Here is a 10005-nt window from a genome sequence, read left to right as displayed (position 1 = left end):
TTATCTTCTCACAATGCAGTCCTTACGACACCCCACCCACCTACCTACTCATCCACCCGGCCTGTCTTTCAGTCTCTTGTCTAACCTCCACCTGTCTGAAGACTCAACCATGAATGACCTCTTTCTGGAGAGTTAATCAAATCACCAAACAGAACGATACTCACAGGAAACAAGACTTAAAACCAGGAAGTTCAAGAAGAGGCATACCCTGAGGCTGGTAATCAATCATGAGGTGTCTGGCATGAGGTCCCCTACATTTAAATCTGTGTTACAGCATTCACTGTTTCCAACATATTTTATGAAGGTCATCCATAATTGCATGACTTTTGGGAAGTGCCATTACTTTCTTACTAAGATATAACATTTCCCAATATCTGTGAAATAGTAGTTGAAGGCAATGAGATAAGACATTCACGCTACAGAATGACTACTGGCTCAGTCATGTCATCAGTAAAATTTAGTCCAGTTCTGACAGGAATCATCATCATGACTGACATGCAGTAACCAGAAAAAAGGTTTCAGGAGAAGTATGCTTTTCAGTGACCTTTCTGCCTGACATGACCTTTATTGCAGTGGTTTCTGAATTCAGTATGACCTGTTCCTTCCAAGGTTACAAAACAGCAGCATCCAATTAGTGTCTCTGCTCAGACTGACAGGTAGAGTAGGCAAGTGTATGTTTCTGACAAAGAAGCACAGGAAAGCAGGATAGAATACAGATTTTACTTCAATGCTGTTCACTATCCTAGTTTTTAACTTTTCACCATTCATTCATCCCTCTTTGTTCCTGCCAAAATCTATCTATTGAGATCTGTTAATATTCATTAAATAATGTGACAAATCCAACCAGAACTGACTTTTTTTGCCTTCTTTATCCTTATTTAGCCTCACCTGTTTCCTCCCATTGAATGCATTTTGTTCATATTTAGGATTTAGAGTGAAATCAGAAGGGCAGAACACATGAAACCAACATGTTAGCAAAGGGACTGTGGAATTTGTTAGAATTGAGGTGAATGTATTCTGTGCCTGCAATGTCAGGTTTACCCGTAGAACAGAAATTAGTTGCATTGATATGAAAAGGATGCTTTTGTTTAGATTCCTGCCTTCATGAGTGCTCACTCACAAATAACATACAGATGCCTGCTATCATACACACCTTGCATGCTTACATTTTCCATGGCAGAGCTCTGGAAGCTATTAGAATGTTCTCGTCAGTGCACAAGCAGCTTGATATACCACACCTGTTCAAGTGACACAAAACAAATGAAAACAGGACACACTCCCGTGCAGAACTCCCCCAACCCTCCACCTATCCCCGTCCTGCTTTCTTCAGGTCCGTTTCTGTCAAGCCTTTCGTAATGATATCGCTGATGGCTGTGGTTAATGTACCGTATCAAGACATGTGACACGTCCCACTTTCATCATGCTTCTTTTCTGTGCAGCAAATGCTAGCACAAGATGTGATATAATGTGATAAAGCCCAAGTCACAGAGCCCATTGTTTTCATAGTGTCTGCATTACATTACCATCAGATCTTGAACAGGTCTGAGAAAATTGCCAACTCACTGTGAAATTTACCATCCAAAGTACAATGAATGTATAACGACTTCCTGCTCCCACCACGACCGAGACCGTCATCACTGCAGACCTGGTGACGACAACGCTGTGGAGGCTCCGTCCTAATAAGGCGGCTGGACCGGATAAGATCTGCCCAAGACTCCTCCGAGCCTGTGCTTCGGAACTAGGGGACCCCCTGCAGCGATTGTTCGACCTCAGTCTGCGGCTGGGGAGGGTCCCGTCACTGTGGAAGACCTCCTGCATTGTCCCAGTACCCAAGAAAAGACGCCCTACTGAGCTCGACGACCATCGACCGGTCGCTCTTACCTCCCACATAATGAAGACCCTAGAGCAACTGGTCCTGGAGCTCATGCATCCACAGGTGCAGGGTGCAATGGACCCTCTCCAGTTCACCTATCAGGCCAAGGTTGGGGTTGACGACGCTGTCTTGTACCTCCTCCACCGTGTGCTCTCCTACCTGGACACCGGGGGCTGTGCCATCAGGGTGCTCTTCTTTGACTTTTCGAGCGCCTTCAACACCATCCAGCCCCGGCTCTTACAGGACAAACTGACCTCCATGGCTGTGGACCCCTACCTCGTGAGCTGGATCACGGACTACCTAACGGACAGACCTCAGTAAGGTCCGTATGGGGGACTGTTTTTCTTCTATGGTGACCAGCAGCACGGGGGCGCCACAGGGGACCGTGCTCTCCCCCATTCTCTTCACCCTCTACACATCGGACTTCAAGCACAACTCGGATACATGCCACATACAGAAGTACTCCGATGACACTGCGATTGTGGCATGTATCCAGGAGAGTGATGAGGGGGAGTACAGGGCATTGGTGGCTGACTTCGTGGAGTGGTGCCAACAGAACCAGCTCCAGCTCAATGTCTCCAAGACGAAGGAGATGGTGCTGGATTTCCAGCGGGCACCTCCCTCTCCACAGCCAGTGACCTTCGAGGGCAGTGAGGTGGAGGTGGTAGGAAACTATAAGTACCTGGGACTGCAGCTAGACAGCAGACTGGACTGGTCACTCAACTCGGACTGTGTGTACAAGGAGGGGCAGAGCAGGATGTACTTCCTGACGAGGCTGGCCTCCTTCAACATCTGTCCTAAGCTCCTTCTCGTGTTCTATCAGTCCGTAGTCTCCAGTGTGCTGTCATACGCCATTGTGTGTTGGGGTGGTGGGGCCAGGAAAAGAGATATGGACCGTCTTAAAAGACTCATCCGCAGAGCAGGATCAGTAGTCGGGCTGAGCCTGGACTCTGTGGAGACAGTTCTGGGAAGGAGGACCATGTCTAAATTCAGGGCCATCATGAACAACACCAGCCACCCCCTGCACACCCCCTTCTCCCAGCAGAGGAGCACCTTCAGCGACAGACTGCTGTCACACAGCGCCTCCACAGAGAGGCTGAGGTCCTCCTTCGTGCCCCATGCCATTAGGGGGTACAATGACTCTCTCAGGAGGAGCGGTGGGGAGGTGGCGAGGTCAGCACGCGGTTAAATTGATTTAATTTAATGTAATTTTATACTGTTTATATCTTTATTTTTTTATTTTTTAGTATATGTACTGTTAATGCTACATGTGTCTGTTAGTGTAGTGTGTGTCTTGTGGTATGTTCTGTTTTGTTGTTTTCCTGGTGTTTGGCTGAGCAGTGGATATGTGCAATTTCCTCTGGGATTATCTATCTATCTATCTATCTATCTATCTATCTATCTATCTATCTATCTATCTATCTATCTATCTATCTATCTATCTCTCTCTCTCTCTCTCTCTCTCTCTCTCTCTCTCTCTCTCTCTCTCTCTCTCTCTCTCTCTCTCTCTCTCTCTCTCTCTCTCTCTCTATCTATCTATTTAACGTTATTCTCATGACCTTCTCATGCTCTGGAAAGGTGAATATCCCAAACATCTGTCCAAAGTTCTCTAATACTCATGTTGGTATTGATGTTTTTTTCAAACTGGTATCCCAAACACAGCCGATGCCACTGATACAAATGCATGCAACGTACACCCTCACATTTTCTGATTGCTTATCCCCACTGAGTTATCACTGGAACCTCTAAACAGCACCTCCAAAGCTCACTGTAATGAGTAATAATATTGCTTTTGTACAGTATATTTATTTATTGGCCTATTTCAGTCACTCGGTGATTTAAGACTTACACACAGTTTGTATTTGAATTGAAAGGAAACATTTGTGTGTATTTTGCCTGTGTGTCAGAGAGGATTTGTGTCAGTGAGGATTTAAGGTGCTTGTTTATGGATTTTTTTAAATCAGAGCATTCAAAGACACAAATACAGTATGGGCCATAAGTTTGGACACATCTTCTCATTCAATGTGTTTTCTTTATTTTCAGGACTATTTAGATTGTATATTCTCACTGAAGGTTTCAAAACTATGAATGAACACGTATGGAGTTATGTACTTAACAAAAATAACTGGTGAAATACATGAAAACATGTTTTATCTTCTAGTTTCTTAAAATAGCCACCCTTTGCTCTGATTACTGCTCTGCTTACACTTTTGGCATTCTCTCGATGAGCTTCAAGAGGTAGTCACCTGAAATGGTTTTCCAACAGTCTTGAAAGAGTTCCCAGAGGTGTTTGGCACATTTTGGCCCCTTTGTCTTCACTCTACAGTCCAGCCCACCCCAAACTATCTTGACTGGGTTCAGGCCCGGTGACTGTGGAGGCCAGGTCATCTGCAGCAGCACTCCATCACTTTCCTTCTTGATCAAATAGTCCTTACACAGCCAGAAGGTGAGTTTGGGGTCATTGGCTTCTTGTAAAATAAAAGATGGACCAACTAAACGCAATCCGGATGGGATACCTTGTCATTGCAGGATGCTGTGGTAGTGATGCTGGTACAGTGTGCCTTCCATTTCAAATAATTCCCCAACAGCGTCACCAGCAAAGCACCCCCACACCGTCACACCTCCTCCACCTTGCCTCACAGTGGGAACCAGGCATGGGGAATCCATCTGTTCACCTTTTCGGCGTCGCATAATGACATGGCGGTTGGAACCAAAGATCTCAAATTTGGTCTCATCAGACCGAAGCACAGAATTCCACTGGTGTAATGTCCATTCCTCGTGTTCCTTGGCCCAAACAAATCTTTTCCGCTTATTGGCTCTCCTTAACAGTGGTTTCCTAGCAGCTATTTGACCATGAAGGCCTGATTCAAACAGTCTCTCCTTTTAACAGTTGTTATACAGACGGGTCTGCTTCTAGAACTCTGTGTGGCCTTCATCTGGCCTCTGATCTGAGCTGCTGTTAACTTGTGATTTCTGGGGCTGGTGACTCAGATCAACTTCTCGGATGCAGAGGTGACTCTTGGTCTTCCTTTCCTGGGTCGGTCCTCAAGTGTGTCAGTTTCGTTTTAGCACTTGATGATTTTTGCAACTCCACTTACTGACAGATTTAAAGTTTTTTCAATTTTCTGGACTGACTGACCTTCATTTCTTAAAGTAATGATGTCCACTTGTTTTTTCTTTATTTAGCTGATTGGTTCTTGCCATAATATGAATTTTAACAGTTGTCTAATAGGGCTGTCGGCTGTGTATTAACCTGACTTCTGCACAACACAACTGATGGTCAAATAAGTAATCAGAGGAAAGGGTGGCTACTTTGAAGAAACAAGAATATAAAACATGTTTTCAGTTATTTCACCCTTTTTTGTTAAATTCTTAACTCCACATGTGTTCATTCATAGTTTTGATATCTTCAGTGAGGATCTGCAAGTAGTCCTGAAAATAAAGAAATTGCATTGAATGAGAAGGTGTGTCCAAACATTTGGCCTTTAAAACACCTTTATTGTATTAGATATATTAATAGGCAAACAGGTTCTAAATGATGGGACAGAAAAATAGCAGTTCAAAAACCCTTATGAGCAGACGTAAATCAAGGACAGTGACATCGCCCAGCATGACACAACCTATGGATGATGGATTAATGGATGGATGTATGGATATTTATTTTTAGTATTTGATTTAAATTTAAATTTTAAATTTAGTAGTTGTACTAAGCTGTAATACTTTTGCATGGAATATAGTTATTTTGTAGATTCTGTCAAAGAATGACAATGTCAGGCTCCCTTTTCTCTTAAACCAGTAACTTTTATTTGTACTTTTAATGCACTGCCCATTTCATAGAGATGACACATTCCTTCTGATCCTGGTAAAAGACTATGAAAAATCACAGAAATGATGGCACCCAAAAGAACAGACACTCTAAATGTGTGGTTGGTGATACAGCTTCAGCCGCATGTATTGGATGCGTTGGAGCTGGACGGAATGGCTGATAAAACAATGAAGCTCAGAGCCCGCAGCTGGACACAGCTGAAGGAGTATTTAATCAAACGATAATGAAAAACTACACAGAACAATAACAGCAGTTTCAAGAAAATCAGTAACAGACTCAAGCACTTAAAAGACCATGTGTACACTGTGTGGCATGATGTTTTGCCAAGTCAGTTTGCAAATTTATTTAGTCTTATTCAATAAATACATTACATTTTCAAGTATAAACTTTATATAGGAGCCACTGATGCATTGAATCATGTTTTTCTTTCAGTGGCAACACTTGATTTCCTCCTCTAATCAGAATCTAATCCTAAATTTGAGGACAATTAGAGTTGACTTTCTTTTTGTCTGGATTGAATTTGGTCTTTTTATTAATTATTTATTTTTACAATTTTGACTTCATCCATAATTTTGATGACTAAAGATTCCACACTGTGGCTGCATTTTTGTAAATACTTTCAGATTTTTGCTTTACAGAGATTTTCTGTTTCTGAAATTAATTGATGTTATTCCTACAGTTGCACGAGAGTTGCTAGGTGGGGATTGGGAGAACAGGCTTTAAAAAGCTTGCTTTTGTTTTTTGTTATAAAAGTGTTCTTTAGCAATAAAACAGTGGGATTGACACACACATGAGCACACAAACACACGCACGCACGCACGCACGCACACACACACACACACACACAATTAACTATACATGCTCACAGAGAGACATACAGTTTTAAAGACTCCCCTGATGATGCCCCAATTAAGCTTTACCACATGGAAACCACTGAGTGTGAAATTGAAAACAGGGACAGGAACACATTACAATGTCAGTGCCCTAACTTTAAAATAGCAGCTTGACATAAGATTAGATTGTGCAGGCAACCAGTCCCCAGTTTTTTCTCCAGCTGAGAGTTGAAGCAGACATGACATTAAAAAAAAAAACTAATCTGGAGTAAAATATGCAGGAGAGGTGTGAATGCTAATCACAGCCCTGTGTTGTAGCTGATGCAGAACTCCTCCGAATGAGCAGAGAATTACCCATAAAAAGTTTCAAACGGCGCAACTTACTTTCAAGTCGTTGATATAAATAAGGGGGAAATGCAGTTACTGAGGCACAATAGTAATTAAGAAAATAATAGTTTTTACTGCAAAGGGGGCATGAAATGAATGAGACAAATAATTACAGACAATAAAAAGACTGACAAGGTTTTTTAAATTAGCTCTTTGACTAAATCAGAAAAGGATTACAGGCCCTGATACAAAGGCCCTTAATCCTGAAGGGGGAAAAGATTCATAGAACAATGGAGTGAATTGCAACAAACATAGAGAGTGTTGTCACATCTCATAATGGGGCAGAATTGATCAAATAGTTGTACAGTAATGCACTTTTCTAACCACCCTGCATCATTTGACACGATACCATTACATGATACATACGTAATTCCTGTCTGCTGTTGGGCTGTTGTTCATCGAAGAATCTTGCTTTGAAGATGGAATTCTTCTCAGTGGTCTTATAGTATGTTGCTTCCTTGGGGGGCAGACCCTCTCCTCAGCGATAGTGTTCAGACAATACCCTGGAAAAGTACAACTTTTATGATTCTTCCTACCCTCTTTCAGCAAATTCATTTGCTGACAGAAGACCTGCACTGCTCACATTTTCAGCTTTCTGCAAAGAAGAGGCTGTGATGTGCATTCATAACACAGTCACTGTTTCGTGTTCGCTGTCTTTTTTATCTGACCTGAATTCACACTGTAGTCACAAAGGACTTACATGTGAAAGCAGTTACCTCTCCTGTTTGCTTCCTTTTAGATTTAAACCAAAGTAAGGGACCACAAAACTCAGTTGTCTACTGGGATTCATGAGACTGCTGATGTCAAGGCATTGATACACAATCTGCCATTTCTTTCTGTCTTCTTCTCTTCCATCTGCTTGACTGTTCCCTGTAGGAGTCATCACCCACCTCCTAATGTGTATTTTATGTCTTGTCTGATCTGTCACCACACAGTTAGGATGATATCTGCTCAGCATCTCTGCAAATGATGGCGGTGGAAGCACTGCTGTACAGTCGGCTGGGGCCTAAAGCCTCTTCGTTTGATCCATCCCTCCATCCTGTCCCTCTATTCCACCTCCCCTCCTGTCCTGGGGTTGCCTGCTTTTGTCGCAGCTTATCCTGTCATTACTTATGGTTGTTAGCCAATGACGGGAGCGTATCGGAGACAGAAGAACTGTGTATCTATGTGTGTGTGAATACTTATTAAAACTTATTATGTTGTAATCAGTAGTGCAGCAGCCAGCAGCGGGGAGCAAATCACATTAACATAAGTGGAGAACACTTCATGTTGGACAGTTGGGGTTGTGATGAATTGATTAAATCAATCACAGGAGAAAAGAGGTGTGTGTATGTGTGTGGGGGGTGGAGGGGTGGGGGGGTTGCACACACCCGTAGGGAGCAAAATCATTTAACTGATAAAAAAAAATCATTGCATGTGTTTGTTATCAACTGATTCTCATCTAACAAGCATCATGCTTCTCCTGACTAACCACTAGATGTCATTATTATCTGTGAGTTGAATCTCACTACGACTCCCCTTCCTGACATTTTTGGCTCAGTGCGACAACATTTGCCAAAATCATCACACAGCTTTGCACTGTTGTTTTCATCCAAACCCTTTCAGGTTAACATATGTAGAAGTAAGCTGTTTAATTGGTAACAATTCAACTGAGAATAAGCACGTATTCAAACTCTCCTCATTAAAGCAGATGTAATTCAACAATAGATATAAATATGCAACTTGTGCCTGCATTGTTCACATTTCTTATAAGGTCACCTCAACTCTTTACTGGGGAAGTGGCATTTTGGCTTGAATTACGAGTATGCAAATGAGATGCAAGTAATCAAATTTCAAGCAGAATTGTTCATTGAACTGGAATAAAAAGTTGTGAAGGAAATTACTTCAATTTGACATCGCTGTGGTAAATTAGGCAATGACAGCATAAATAGATTAGCAGAAACGTGTTCACTTTGTATGTTGCAGGAATAATAAGTGTCAGTGCGTTGTGATGTTTTCTGTGTACAATATTGTTAGCAAAGTTTATTTCATCATTCCAAATAAATGTATGATTTTGTGTTCGCATGGGAATAACAGCATGCACAACATTGCTTTCATCTTCTTAATGGTGTTCGTCCTACTCATCCCTGTGTTGTCATGGTGACATGCCCCTTCCCAACCTTTTTTTAGATAGGTATGCAGGGTTTGTTCCTTCTTTGCAGTCTGACACATATCCAGCAGAGCTAACCTGAACAAATACCATATTTTAGACCCATTGAAAAAGTAGGAAGCCAGCAGAAAATTCTAAACATACTTTTCCCGTAGTCACAGGGACAAGCTAAACTTATATCCAGACTTATGATAGACCTGATGCTAAAACTAAGTAAATCCTCAAAAGATTTGAATTTTAAAACATATTGTTTATTTATTTTGAGTAATGCAAGCTTTGTGCTCAATTTTGTTTTTATTTGAAAAGTCATCTTCTATACATCCAATCTTCTCCACCCCCTGAGGTGCAACTTAACAATGCAGAACTCTTATTGTCAAGCATTTGTAATCGATTAGGAGCAGAAATAAAGCCGTAGCCGCTGCAAACACTTTAAACACCCAAATGATCTTTTTTAGATTTAGTCAAGGGAGAGAAGAAAAGAAGAAAGAAAGGTGTGAAGAGATGGGCTTGAATGTCTTATCTGCAGCCTGAGGTTGCATCCGCTCTTCACACCTTCTGTTCTATCGGCTGCCCACACAAACACGTAAACACACACGCGCAGCACACACAAACACACACACGCACACACACACAATGTGGCAGACAATAGAAACGTCACTGGATGATTAATTATCACCAGAGATGTTTAACCCAGTTGATACATCTACTGGAGCAAACGGTTGTCACCCAGATCATGAAAAATGATCTGGGTGACAGCATTAAAAATGTTTCAGGTTAGCTAGCACAAAATTGAACACACCTGTAGCAAACCCTCTCCATAGTCTCCATAGTTTCGTATTCTCCAATTTCCCATTCTCTGCAGCCGAACAAAGCTTGTTTCACATAAAAACACAGCCACATTCAGCACAAACCACGTAACTCATTATTAGTGAGACAG

Source organism: Antennarius striatus, chromosome 4 (assembly GCF_040054535.1).
Source record: "Antennarius striatus isolate MH-2024 chromosome 4, ASM4005453v1, whole genome shotgun sequence".
NCBI lineage: Eukaryota > Metazoa > Chordata > Actinopteri > Lophiiformes > Antennariidae > Antennarius > Antennarius striatus.
This window is presented reverse-complemented; position numbering follows the sequence as displayed.